The sequence below is a fragment of the Pseudophryne corroboree genome, chromosome 1, assembly GCF_028390025.1.
Source record: "Pseudophryne corroboree isolate aPseCor3 chromosome 1, aPseCor3.hap2, whole genome shotgun sequence".
NCBI classification, from domain to species: domain Eukaryota; kingdom Metazoa; phylum Chordata; class Amphibia; order Anura; family Myobatrachidae; genus Pseudophryne; species Pseudophryne corroboree.
The window spans coordinates 460,935,723-460,949,903 of NC_086444.1; positions in this window are offsets into that span (position 1 = coordinate 460,935,723).

The following is a 14,181-nucleotide window of genomic DNA, read 5'->3' on the forward strand; positions in this document are numbered from 1 at the left end:
TTGACTTGAATAAGTACATACGTAGTCTTACGGTTCAGCGTCATTTTTTGAAAAATCCTTGTGTAGAAATTACGTCTTCGATAAAGCCTAAACCAGTGGTGGCCTTACCGTCGCGGTTTTATCCTGTAGAATCTCGAGGAAGTCATATTGACATCTTTTATGACTCCGTTAAAGAAGATTTCCGTAATATTAAATTAATCAATTCCAAATATTAGGGGAACTTGAATCCCCAAGAAAAACAAGCAATTAAATCATTGAAACAGGATGATAAAACTATAATTAAACAGGCTGACAAAGGGGGCGCTGTAGTCATATAGGATGTTCAAACTTATATGGATGAGTCTAACAAGATACTTCTGGATGATACTACATATGTTAGTCTTGATGGGAACCCTACTGAGGAGTTCTTTGAGCAACTGTCCTTACTTTTGAATAAAGGTTTAAAAGAGGGGTGCATTTGTATGGAGGAATACAATTACCTTTTGGTTAGATTCCCCATAATTCCGGTCTTTTACCATATACCTAAGGTCCACAAGAATAAAAGTAACCCCCCCGGGAGACCTATAGTTGCAGGGGTGGACTCATTGACCGCGAATTTATCACATTATGTACATCTAAAATTACAGCCTTTGGTCCTATTGAATAAATCGCACTTGAAAGATTCTGCGTCTGTACTAAACATTGTCAAAGATCTGGTGTGGTCCTCAGATATGGTGTGGATTACCATAGACGTTCAAGCATTGTATTCTAGTATCCCCCATTCTAAGGGAATGGAAGCGGTACAAAAAGCCTTAATCACTAACTCAGCAATGGAGGAAAAAGAAGTTATGTTTCTTTTGAAATGCATAAGATTCATATTAGAACATAACTACTTTGAATATAATGGGATGTTTTTCCTGCAAACCCAGGGGACGGCTATGGGGACAAAATTTGCCCCCTCATACGCAAATATCTTAATGGCAGCCTGGGAAATGAGTTACGTCTATGGCTCGAAGTTCGAGGAAAACATAGTACTGTATAAACGCTATATAGACGACATCTTGATTATATGGCAAGGGAAACCTGGGTTAATTCCTGAGTTCATCCAATATATTAATACTAATGATAATAATCTCCGCTTCACGTATTCAGAAGATCCACAACAGATTGAGTATCTGGACCTAGTGTTGAAAGGCATACCAGGAGAACATATACTGTCTAAAACCTTCTTTAAAACTGTAGACGCTAATAGTTACATTCCATTTTCAAGCTGCCACCACCCGACGTGGAAAAAAAGTGTCCCGTATTCACAATTTTTAAGAGTAAGACGGAACTGTAGTCAGCTACAGGATTATTGGTCTCAATCCCAGGTATTGGCTGAACGTTTCCTACAGAGAGGATATGATCCTCGCTTGATTGAGGAAGCTAGAGAAAAAGCCTCTATTAGAGAGAGATTGGATCTACTTGTTCCTAAACCCCAGATGGAGAAGAAAATACGTATTAGACCATTTCTTACACAATACAATAAAGAGAATCATTTAATTAGAAAAGTGCTCGACCGTCATTGGGGACTACTTAAGAAAGATCCTGTACTTGGTTCCCATTTACCAGCGAAACCACAGGTGGTGTTTCGGAGATCTACCAATCTTAAAAGTATAATTGCTCCAAGTAGATTTCAACAACAAAAGAAAACATCTAACTTAGGGAAAAAGAATTTCCTGGCAGACAAGAAATCGGGTTGTTTTCCCTGTCAGAAATGTATTTGTTGTAAATTCATGGATCGTACCAAGTTTGAATTTAAACTTGACACAGGGAGACGCTTTACGCTAGATGAGGTAATCACTTGCACCAGTTGTTTTGTCATATATAAAATATCCTGCAGTTGTGGTTTAGTTTATATAGGGAAAACTAAGAGGCAATTGAAACTAAGAGTACAAGAACATATGCGTAATATTAAAAATAATGTAAGAACACACAGCTTACCGAGGCATTATGCGGACAAGCACAATTCTGAAGTTTTAATCTCAAATTTTAGTTTTAGCGTTTTGGAATTTGTCAAAGAACCTGAAAGAGGGGGTAGTAGGGAACTAGTACTCTCAAAACGTGAAAGTTTTTGGATATATACTATGAATTCTTTAACACCCTTTGGCTTGAATGAAGGGATCGATATTGCTTCTTTTATTTGATTTATGTTCTGTGTGAAGTAGTTGACATGTTATCATAGGCCGAAGGTTACGTGTATGATCAGCTGCTTTTTTAAATTTAAGTCTATACTAATGTAGGTCCACAATTACAGGCATTGGACCCATGAGCTCAATAGGGCACTACTAGTTTTTTCTATGTAAATGTGGAAGTATTGACCCTTTAGAGGAGATAATATATATCATCTATGTTAAGGGGTTTGAGTGGTTAGTAAGGTAAGGTTTGGATAATTTAAATATAAGACGTAACATTAGTATGTATTAAATTCCTCTAAACAGACTACTGGTTGTTCAGCCAGTGGTTATTGACAACTGATGTTAGGTAAAGGGCCTTTCTAATAGCACTGCATTGATGTGATCAGGCCGTTATTAAATATACTGCCTGATCGCTATGATGATCGCTAAAATTACCCGATCGTCAGTTTTAGTATTAATAGCCACCTTAGTTTATGGTTGTCATGGCAATTGCTGTCATTGCCATGGTGATCGTAGTTAATGTTAGATCGTCAATATAAGGAATACTAGCTACTCTTTTAAAGGTTGTCATGGCAACCGTTATAATTACACCAATAGGTACTATGGCTACCTTCATATAATGATAGGACACGTGTTTTTCCCCTCCCCTTGGCGGCACCATGGCAGCATATGGTACGCAACAGTTTATGTCCACATTCCTCATTAGTGGACGCCCGCCCCATTCTGGTTAGTTCCTGCTAGTCAGGATGAGACGGTGTTGGAACGCAAACACCGGAAGTAAATGTCCGGCTGTCGCGGCACAATGATAACCTCCGCGACGCGCTAAAATATGTTCACATCCCGTTGCTGTGGACGCTTGCCTCGTAGATGTGTTTCCCCGCCAGTCAGGAAGTGACAGCGGTGAAACGCAGACACCGGAAGTAGATACTCGGCTGTGGAACGCATGTTAAATACATGCGTTTCCACGCTTACTCTATACTTGAGACTACATCAGCTAACATATGCCTTACTTCAAGTACATGTTGGGGAATGAGGTCCCTGATTCGGACACTTTAATATAGGTGTATAGGCAGTATAATGCCAACCAATCAGAATTAAGAGGAAATGAGGTCACTGTGTAGGGGGTATAAATAAGTATAGAACCACCACTTCCAGTTATGCACTGGACTTTGTGAGAGGTGGCAGTATTGAAGTAAGTCTTACCACTCTAGGGGTTCAATATTTCTATATAATTAGGGGAATTAAAGTGGTTAGAATGGATTTTATTTGTGTATATATTGTGAATCCAACCTATTGGTTTTTTGATACACAGTAATTTGCTATTTGTTATATATTATGAATTCAGAATTTTGATTATGAATTTATAATGTTTTTAGGCACTCAAACTACATGATTTGAGGCCAACTAAAATCTTTTAACTATCCAGTGGTGTGCAAAACACCTAGTATATGGGTATGTATTAAAATATCTATTTTCACAGTGGTGGTCCAAATACTAAGTGGGTTCTCTTTTTGAATATAATTTTCTCTATTGTAGGTCTGTTTTAATTTTATAGACCTACTTCACCAATATTTGACTGTTTTTATAAATAATAGTCAAAGGAATTGTCTCTCTGGTTTCAGTCTATGAGTCCATTAGGTATGTATATGGTTTAAAAAAACTTTGTCACATGGGTGATTAATTCTGAGAAATACCCACATACAATGAAAAATCATTTTTACCATAGGTCCAATATTGGTGTAGGCTTTTCTTGATCTCACTATTATGGATACCGTCTGGAGTTATTAGTTTCAGACTTATGTTGGTATGTATATCTATTTATTACCTAGTTCACGACACCTGCTCTATCTCCACTATATACTGGCACTAATGAAATGGCTATTGTATTATAGTCCAAATTATGCTATTATTTTTCACTATATATGGGTACTAATGAAAAGGAAATTATATTAATTTTAGTCAAAATTATGAATCAAAAGTGTGGTTGGAGCGCTACTTCCCTTTTTGACCAGTATAATGTATTCAGGAAATGTCTTTAGAGATGGACTTGCACTTTGGTTCCACAGGAGTCCCTGCACACGGCAGCTCAGTCCTTCGGGGTGTCACTAGGTTCAGTGGCAAAAAAACTGGAGAAGAGAGAAGAGGACAAGCGCCTAATAGTGCAGTAACTTTGTGCCAACTTTGGATATTTATAATGAAGTATCTCTAGGTAATCTGCGTACCGGAAAGTTGATTTTTAGCAGGCACATCAAAATTACAGCGAATGGTTCCTCCAGTAGGTTATCTGCCCCACAGCTGGTCACCGTTTTCGCGTGAGCAGATATCTCACAGGAAATATCTTTCGGTCCGAGTTATTCGCAATAAAGCACGGTCTGTAATCAACCAAAACGAGAGATGCCTCTCATAGTGCAGTATTTAATTGTCAAAAATACTGGAGTTCACACAAATCAATAGGTATTCAGCGTACCATAATATAGCTACCAAACAGCATTTCAAAACGGTCTTTTGCACGGGTGATCATCCACCTTGGATGTATATATAATATCGTGGTTCGAGGTTCGTCGTGTATAAATGAAAATCACAGGCTAAAAGACATGGATTTTAATTCATATACTAAGGAGACACTCCTGAAGAAGCCTTTTTAGGTGAAACGCGTTGAGGACCTGTTCTGAACACCCCTGACCCAGGCATTCACCGTGGATATACCCCGGACTGCCTAAGACTAATATCGGATTATCCAGATAAGCTTTATGAACTTTTTACTTTTTTAAAAAAATCTATTTATTTTTTGTGATTACTCTTAGTATATGAATTAAAATCCATGTCTTTTAGCCTGTGATTTTCATTTATACACGACGAACCTCGAACCACGATATTATATATACATCCAAGGTGGATGATCACCCGTGCAAAAGACCGTTTTGAAATGCTGTTTGGTAGCTATATTATGGTACGCTGAATACCTATTGATTTGTGTGAACTCCAGTATTTTTGACAATTAAATACTGCACTATGAGAGGCATCTCTCGTTTTGGTTGATTACAGACCGTGCTTTATTGCGAATAACTCGGACCGAAATATATTTCCTGTGAGATATCTGCTCACGCGAAAACGGTGACCAGCTGTGGGGCAGATAACCTACTGGAGGAACCAGTCGCTGTAATTTTGATGTGCCTGCTAAAAATCAACTTTCCGGTACGCAGATTACCTAGAGATACTTCATTATAAATATCCAAAGTTGGCACAAAGTTACTGCACTATTAGGCGCTTGTCCTCTTCTCTCTTCTCTTCTTTAGTCAAAATTATGTTTAATTTTTTGTATCTAACCAATGGGTCTGGATGGTTCCATTCATTTATGTATTGTGATTTTAAGTCATTGTACTTTTTCTGTTTATTCAGATCTAATACCCCTGAAGAAGTCCTAAGGGACGAAACGCGTTGGGTTCTACATCTGATTAAAACCTGATTGGTATATATTTGAATTGGGTACTGTAATTAAGCAAAAACTTGATTGGTGTATATCGAAATCTTTTGATGTTGTATCCATCCTGTATGATAACAATGTTATTTGAAAAGATGAAGTAGAGATATACATTGTATTTTAAGAATAAATTTTAAATTATATTGATTGTCTGTAATAAGTCACTAGCGCCCTCAGATTCTGTACGTATATATATATATATATATATATATATATATATAATGGCTTTGGTGCTCCTAAGATTCATGAGGCTTCAATTTGATTTATGCCACCTAGAGCCACCGATGAGAATTCTGTTGGCCTGTTTTAGACATGTACACAAGTTTGATGTTAATGCACATCTCCTGAGACGTACTGTGCATGTGCAGATCTGGGTCTGCATTGTTACTCGCAGTACCCCAAACGCCGAAGCAAGATTGACATGCTGCTGAGTTTGGGGGTGGTGACAGGCAGCCTTTCAGAAAATGGGGGAGTTATCTGGGCATGCCGAAGCCAGTGGTTGCCTTGGATGCAGCTACACTAGCCCCAGTAGCACAATTTCACCTGATGTCCTAAGTAATCTTGAGGGTTAATCAGATGTCAGATTTTCATGCAAGTTATCTGATGCTGCATCTTTGGATGCAGCAGAGGATCACAAAAGCCAACAATGGGCATCCTTTGTTGTTGAGATGCAGCGGCTACCGTGAGTAGTGTCCACCTCCTAATCAGCCTCTGTATCTCAGTGTACTTTATATAATATTATCAGTTTGCCATTTACTGAAAGTAGAGACACTCCACATGTCCATTTACAGAGGGATCAATTCTGCAAAACTCGGGCTCCTTTTGCTAGTTCTTCCACCACATAGATATGAAGATTTACATTGAAACAATATCTTACTCTAACACCTTATGGGGGTCATTCCGAGTTGATCGCTCGCTAGCTAGTTTTAGCAGCTGTGCAAACTCTATGCCGCCGCCCACTGCGGAGTGTATTTTAGCTTAGCAGAAGTGCGAACGCATGTGCAGCCGAGCTCTGCAAAAACAGTTTCTGCAGTTTCAGAGTAGCTCTGAACCTACTCAGCGCTTGCGATCACTTCAGCCTATTCGTGCCCGGATTTGACGTCATACACCCGCCCAGCGAACGCCCAGCCACGCCTGCATTTTTTCAGACACGCCTGCGTTTTTGCAAACACTCCTTGAAAACGGTCAGTTGACACCCAGAAACGCCCCCTTCCTGTCAATCAGTGCGAAGAGAAATTTCGCTAAAACCTGAGCACAACCACAAAGGGCTTTGTACCCGTACGTCACGCGTGCGCATTGTGAGGTATACGCATGCGCAGAAATGTAGTTTTTTCACCTGATCGATGCGCTGCAAAAATCGGCAGTGAGCTATTAACTCGGAATGACCCACTATGTCCACTGGCTCAATTGTATGCACTATACAAGCACTATTAATGTTAGTATAGTACTGTACATTAAAATGCATCAGAAAATGGCAGCCATTATAAATTATGTGTGTTAAATATCCTGCTGTTTTGAAAAAGCAGAAAAAAAATTATGACACTCCTCTGTTTCGGAAAACGGTCCCATCCCTGTCCCCAATGGCTTAGGGGGCACTGTGAGTACACATATGCAGATCTCACACAATTGAAGATGTACGCAAACCATTGAGTTTGCATACTGTACAACTTGTAAGTTTTTAGCCAGTTTGAGCATTTTAAGAATTGATCATTACAAGCAGTGGCTACTGCCTTCGCGGGGGTGGTCTTCAGTATGCCGGCTGTCGGGATCCCGGCGCACAGTATACCGGTGCCGGAATCCCAACAGCCAGCATACCGACACTTATTCTCCCTCGTGGGGGTCCACGACCCCCCTGGAGGGAGAATAAAATAAGAATTTACTCACCGGTAATTCTATTTCTCGTAGTCCGTAGTGGATGCTGGGGACTCCGTAAGGACCATGGGGAATAGACGGCTCCGCAGGAGACTGGGCACAATTAAAGAAAGATTCAGGACTATCTGGTGTGCACTGGCTCCTCCCCCTATGACCCTCCTCCAGACCTCAGTAAGATTTCTGTGCCCGGAAAAGCTGACACAATAAGGAAGGATTTTGAATCCCGGGTAAGACTCATACCAGCCACACCAATCACACCGTACAACTCGTGATATGAACCCCGGTTAACAGTATAATAACAACGGAGCCTCTGAACAGATGGCTCGCAATAACAACCCGATTTGTAGAACAATAACTATTTACAAGTATTGCAGACAATCCGCACTTGGGATGGGCGCCCAGCATCCACTACGGACTACGAGAAATAGAATTACCGGTGAGTAAATTCTTATTTTCTCTGACGTCCTAGTGGATGCTGGGGACTCTGTAAGGACCATGGGGATTATACCAAAGCTCCCAAACGGGCGGGAGAGTGCGGATGACTCTGCAGCACCGAATGAGCAAACTCAAGGTCCTCCTCAGCCAGGGTATCAAATTTGTAAAATTTAGCAAAAGTGTTAGACCCTGACCAAGTAGTCGCTCGGCAAAGTTGCAGTGCCGAGACCCCTCGGGTAGCCGCCCAAGATGAGCCCACCTTCCTTGTGGAGTGGGCTTTTACTGATTTTGGCTGCGGTAGTCCTACCGCAGAATGCGCAAGCTGAATACTGTTACAAATCCAGCGAGCAATGGTCTGCTTAGAAGCAGGAGCACCCAGCTTATTGGGTGCATACAGGATAAACAGCGAATCAGTTTTCCTGACTCCAGCCGTCCTGGAAACATAAATTTTCAGGGCCCTGACTACGTCCAGCAACTTGGAATCCTCCAAGTCCCTAGTAGCCGCAGGCACCACAATAGGTTGGTTCAAGTGAAACGCTGATACCACCTTCGGGAGAAACTGAGGACGAGTCCTTAACTCTGCCCTATCCATATGGAAAATCAGATAAGGGCTTTTACACGACAAAGCCGCCAATTCTGATACACGCCTGGCCGAAGCCAGGGCCAACAACATGACCACTTTCCACGTGAGATATTTCAAATCCACGGTTTTAAGTGGCTCGAACCAATGTGACCTCAGGAATCCCAAAACCACATTGAGATCCCAAGGTGCCACAGGAGGCACGTAAGGAGGCTGAATATGCAGAACTCCCTTGACAAAAGTCTGAACTTCAGGCAACGAAGCCAGTTCCTAGTGAAAGAAAATCGACAGAGCCGAAATCTGGACCTTAATGGACCCCAATTTGAGGCCCATCGTCACCCCTGCTTGCAGGAAATGCAGGAAACGACCCAGTTGAAATTCCTCCGTTGGGGCCTTCCTGGCCTCACACCAAGCCACATATTTCCGCCAAATGCGGTGATAGTGGCTTGCAGTCACATCCTTCCTGGCCTTGATCAGGGTAGGAATGACTTCCTCCGGAATACCTTTTTCCTTCAGGATCCGGCGTTCAACCGCCATGCCGTCAAACGCAGCCGCGGTAAGTCTTGGAACAGGCAGGGCCCCTGCTGCAGCAGGTCCCGCCTTAGCGGTAGAGGCCATGGGTCCTCTGAGAGCATCTCTTGAAGTTCCGGGTACCAAGTTCTTCTTGGCCAATCCGGAACCACGAGTATAGTTCTCACTCTTCCCCTTCGTATTATTCTCAGCACCTTGGGAATAAGAGGCAGAGGGGGAAACACGTAAACCGACTGGTACACCCACGGTGTCACTAGAGCGTCCACAGCTATCGCCTGAGGGTCCCTTGACCTGGCGCAATATCTTTTTAGCTTTTTGTTGAGGCGGGACGCCATCATATCCACCTGTGGTCTTTCCCAACGGTTTACAATCAATCGGAAGACTTCTGGATGAAGCCCCCACTCTCCCGGGTGAAGGTCGTGTCTGCTGAGGAAGTCTGCTTCCCAGTTGTCCACACCCGGAATGAACACTGCTGACAGTGCTAGCATGTGATTTTCCGCCCATCGGAGAATCCTTGTGGCTTCTGCCATTGCCCTCCTGCTTCTTGTGCCGCCCTGTCTGTTTACATGGGCGACCGCCGTGATGTTGTCTGATTGGATCAGAACCGGTTTGTTTTGAAGCAGGGGACTTGCTTGGCATAGGGCATTGTAAATGGCTCTTAGCTCCAGGATATTTATGTGTAGTGTAATCTCCTGATTTGACCACAGCCCTTGGAAATTTCTTCCCTGTGTGACTGCTCCCCAGCCCCGAAGGCTGGCATCCGTGGTCACCAGGACCCAGTCCTGTATTCCGAATCTGCGGCCCTCTAGTAGATGAGCCCTCTGCAGCCACCACAGTAGTGACACCCTGGTCCTTGCCGACAGGGTTATCCGCTGCTGCATCTGGAGATGCGACCCGGACCATTGGTCCAACAGGTCCCACTGGAAAATCCTTGCGTGGAACCTTCCGAATGGAATTGCTTCGTACGAAGCTACCATTTTTCCCAGGACTCGCATGCATTGATGTACCGACACCTGTCCTGGTTTTAGGAGGTTTCTGACTAGAGATGACAACTCCTCGGCTTTTTCCACTGGAAGAAACACTTTTTTTTCTGGTCTGTGTCCAGTATCATTCTCAGGAACAGAAGACGTGTCGTCGGGACCAGCTGTGACTTTGGGATATTGAGAATCCAGCCGTGCTGCTGCAGCACTTCCCGAGAAAGTGCTACCCCCACTAACAACTGTTCCTTGGACCTCGCCTTTATCAGTAGATCATCCAAGTACGGGATAATTAAAACCCCCTTCTTCCGAAGGAGTATCATCATTTCGGCCATTACCTTGGTAAAGACCCTCGGTGCCGTGGATAACCCAAACGGCAGCGTCTGGAACTGATAGTGGCAGTCCTGTACCACAAACCTGAGGTACTCCTGGTGAGGAGGGTAAATGGGGACATGCTCGTCCAGGCTCGCAATAACCGCCCTGAGCGATTCCATCTTGAACTTGAATCTTTTGATATATGTGTTCAAGGATTTTAAATTTAAGATGGGTCTCACCGAACCGTCCGGTTTCGGTACCACAAACATTGTGGAATAGTAACCCTTTCCTTGTTGAAGGAGGGGTACCTTGACAATCACTTGCTGTGAATACAGTTTTTGGATAGCCACCAACACTGCCTCCCTGGCAGAGGGAGTTGCTGGTAAGGCAGATTTTAGGAAACGGCGGGGGGGAGAAGCCTTTGAATTCCAGCCTGTACCCCTGAGATACTACTTGAAGGATCCAGGGATCCACCTGTGAGAGAGCCCACTGTGCGCTGAAATTTCTGAGACGGGCCCCCACCGTACCCGGGTCCGCCTGTGAAGCCCCAGCGTCATGCTGTGGACTTACCGGACGCGGGGGAGGACTTCTGCTCTTGGGAACTGGCTGTATGCTGCAGTTTTTTCCCTCTACCTTTGCCTCTCAGCAGAAAGGATGCGCCTCTAGCCCTCTTGTTTTTATGGGGCCGAAAGGACTGTACTTGATAATACGGTGCTTTCTTTTGCTGTGGGGTAGCCTGTGGCAAAAATGTCGATTTCCCAGCCGTAGCTGTGGAAACGAGATCTGAAAGACCATCCCCAAACAGTTCCACCCCCTTATAAGGCAAAACTTCCATGTGCCTTTTTGAATCGGCATCACCTGACCACTGCCGAGTCCATAACCCCCTTCTGGCGGCAATGGACATTGCGCTTATTTTTGATGCCAGCCGGCAAATATCCCTCTGTGCATCACGCATGTATAAGACAGCGTCTTTTATATGCTCTATTGTCAGCAAAATATTGTCCCTATCCAGAGTATCAATATTATCCGACAGGGAATCTGACCACGCAGCAGCAGCACTGCACATCCATGCCGATGCAATCGCTGGTCGCATAATGCCCGTGTGTGTATATATAGCTTTTAGGGTAGCCTCCTGCTTTCTCTCAGCAGGTTCCTTTAGGGCGGCCGTATCCGGAGACGGTAGTGCCACCTTTTTTGATAAACGTGTAAGCGCTTTATCTACCCTAGGGGGTGTTTCCCAACGTGACCTATCCTCTGGCGGGAAAGGGTACGCTGCCAATAACCGTTTAGAAATTATCAATTTCTTATAGGGGGAAGTCCACGCTTCCTCACACACCTCATTTAATACCTCAGATGCAGGAAAAACTACTGGTAGTTTTTTCTCACCAAACATAATACCCTTTTTTGTGGTACCTGGGGTACTATCAGAAATGTGTAATACATTTTTCATTGCCTCAATCATGTAACGGGTGGCCCTATTGGAAGGTACACTAGTCTCATCGTCGTCGACACTGGAGTCGGTATCCGTGTCAACATCTGTGTCTGTCATCTGAGGTAGCGGGCGTTTTAAAGCCCCTGATGACATTTGAGACGCTTGGACAGGCACAAGCTGAGTAGCCGGCTGTCCTATGTCGTCAAACCTTTTATGTAAGGAGCTGACACTGTCACGTAATTCCTTCCATAAGTCCATCCATACAGGTGTCGACCCCGCAGGGGGTGACATCACATTCACAGGCATTTGCTCTGCCTCCACATCATTATCCTCATCATACATGTCGACACAGCAGTACCGACACACAGCACACACACAGGGAATGCTCTGACAGAGGACAGGACCCCACAAAGCCCTTTGGGGAGACAGAGGGAGAGTATGCCAGCACACACCAGAGCGCTATATAACACAGGGATATCACTATACAGAGTGTTTTCCCCTATAGCTGCTTGTATTTTATATACTGCGCCTAAATTTATTGCCCCCCCTCTCTTTTTTACCCTTTCTGTAGTGCAGGACTGCAGGGGAGAGCCAGGGAGCGATCCTTCCAGCGGAGCTGTGAGGGAAAATGGCGCCAGTGTGCTGAGGAAGATGGCTCCGTTCCTTTTTCGGCGGGCTTTCTCCCGCTGTTTGTGTAAATCTGGCAGGGGTAATTTACACCTATATAACCTCTAGGGCTATATATGGTGTCAGTTTTGCCAGCCAAGGTGTTAATATTGCTGCTCAGGGCGCCCCCCCCCCAGCGCCCTGCACCCATCAGTGACCGGAGTGTGTGGTGTGCATGAGGAGCAATGGCGCACAGCTGCAGTGCTGTGCGCTACCTTGGAGAAGACAGAAGTCTTCAGCCGCCGATTTTCCGGACACTTCTTGCTTCTGGCTCTGTAAGGGGGACGGCGGCGCGGCTCCGGGACCGGACGACGAGGTCGGGTCCTGTGTGCGATCCCTCTGGAGCTAATGGTGTCCAGTAGCCTAAGAAGCCCAAGCTACCACCAGTTAGGTAGGTTCGCTTCTTCTCCCCTTAGTCCCTCGTTGCAGTGAGCCTGTTGCCAGCAGGTCTCACTGTAAAATAAAAAACCTAAAATATACTTTCTTTCTAGGAGCTCAGGAGAGCCTCCTAGTGTGCATCCAGCTCGGCCGGGCACAGAAATCTAACTGAGGTCTGGAGGAGGGTCATAGGGGGAGGAGCCAGTGCACACCAGATAGTCCTGAATCTTTCTTTAATTGTGCCCAGTCTCCTGCGGAGCCGTCTATTCCCCATGTTCCTTACGGAGTCCCCAGCATCCACTAGGACGTCAGAGAAAATAGCTTGGCGCGCGTAGCGCGTCACCGTGCCCGCAAGGGGCTCATTTGCGCTCACCACACTGTCGGTAAGCCGGCGGTCGGGCTCCCGGCGCCTTTATGCTGGTCGCCGGGAGCCCGACCGCCGGCCTACCATACTACACCCCCTTCGCGGGCCAGGGATCAGTAATTGTGCACATGCACAGGGTTGCTATTCCTCGCATGCGGACAAATTAACAAGTCAGCCAGCTTCTAGGGACTGCATCAGCTGTAGCCCTTAGAAGCCGGGTAGGGCTACCATGAGAGAGGGGATTGGCTATCCAAAGAGACGTACTCTCTGCTATCCCAGTTCATACTGGCAGTCCCAGGGGGAGAAAACACCTGTCCCTGGGATTGCCTGTCCAGCATGTGATTAGCAGGCAGCACTTCCAATGGGAAGTCATATCCACTGCTAGCCTCTCCATGCAGCAACCTAGGTAAATTCCATCACTGAAGAAAAAGATTGTGTTTTTATATACTTTTTCATAATTTGAGGGGTGTCTTCGAAGATGATAGCACCCCCATTTATAGAGAACTTGCGTACACCTGATGCAGAGAGGGCGGTGGATGATAGAGAGACAGTCTAAAAGTCTACAGTCAATAGGTTGACACCATATGGTCGAGATGCATTAGGTCGATAGGGTCAAAAAGTCAACATTTAGAAGGTAGACAGCACAAAAGGTCAACAGATACATTAGGCCAAAATGACAATGGTCGACACATTTTTGGCCGGGTTTTCATGTTGTTACAACTTTTATTGAATGTATTGTACTATCCATGTCACAAACTATTACCTGTAGTAACCTTGTGGCTAGCCACTGCGTCTGAAGCGTACATACAGAATAACCCCAAAAACTTGTCGACCTTTTTGTGTCGACAATTTTCATGTCAATCTTTTTACCCTGTCAACCTTTTGAACATGTCAGCATTCTGTTCTGTCTACCTTTTTCATGTCGACCTTTTGTGACTGGTGATCATATGGTGTCGACCTACTGAATGTAGACCTATTGACTGTCTACCTGTTA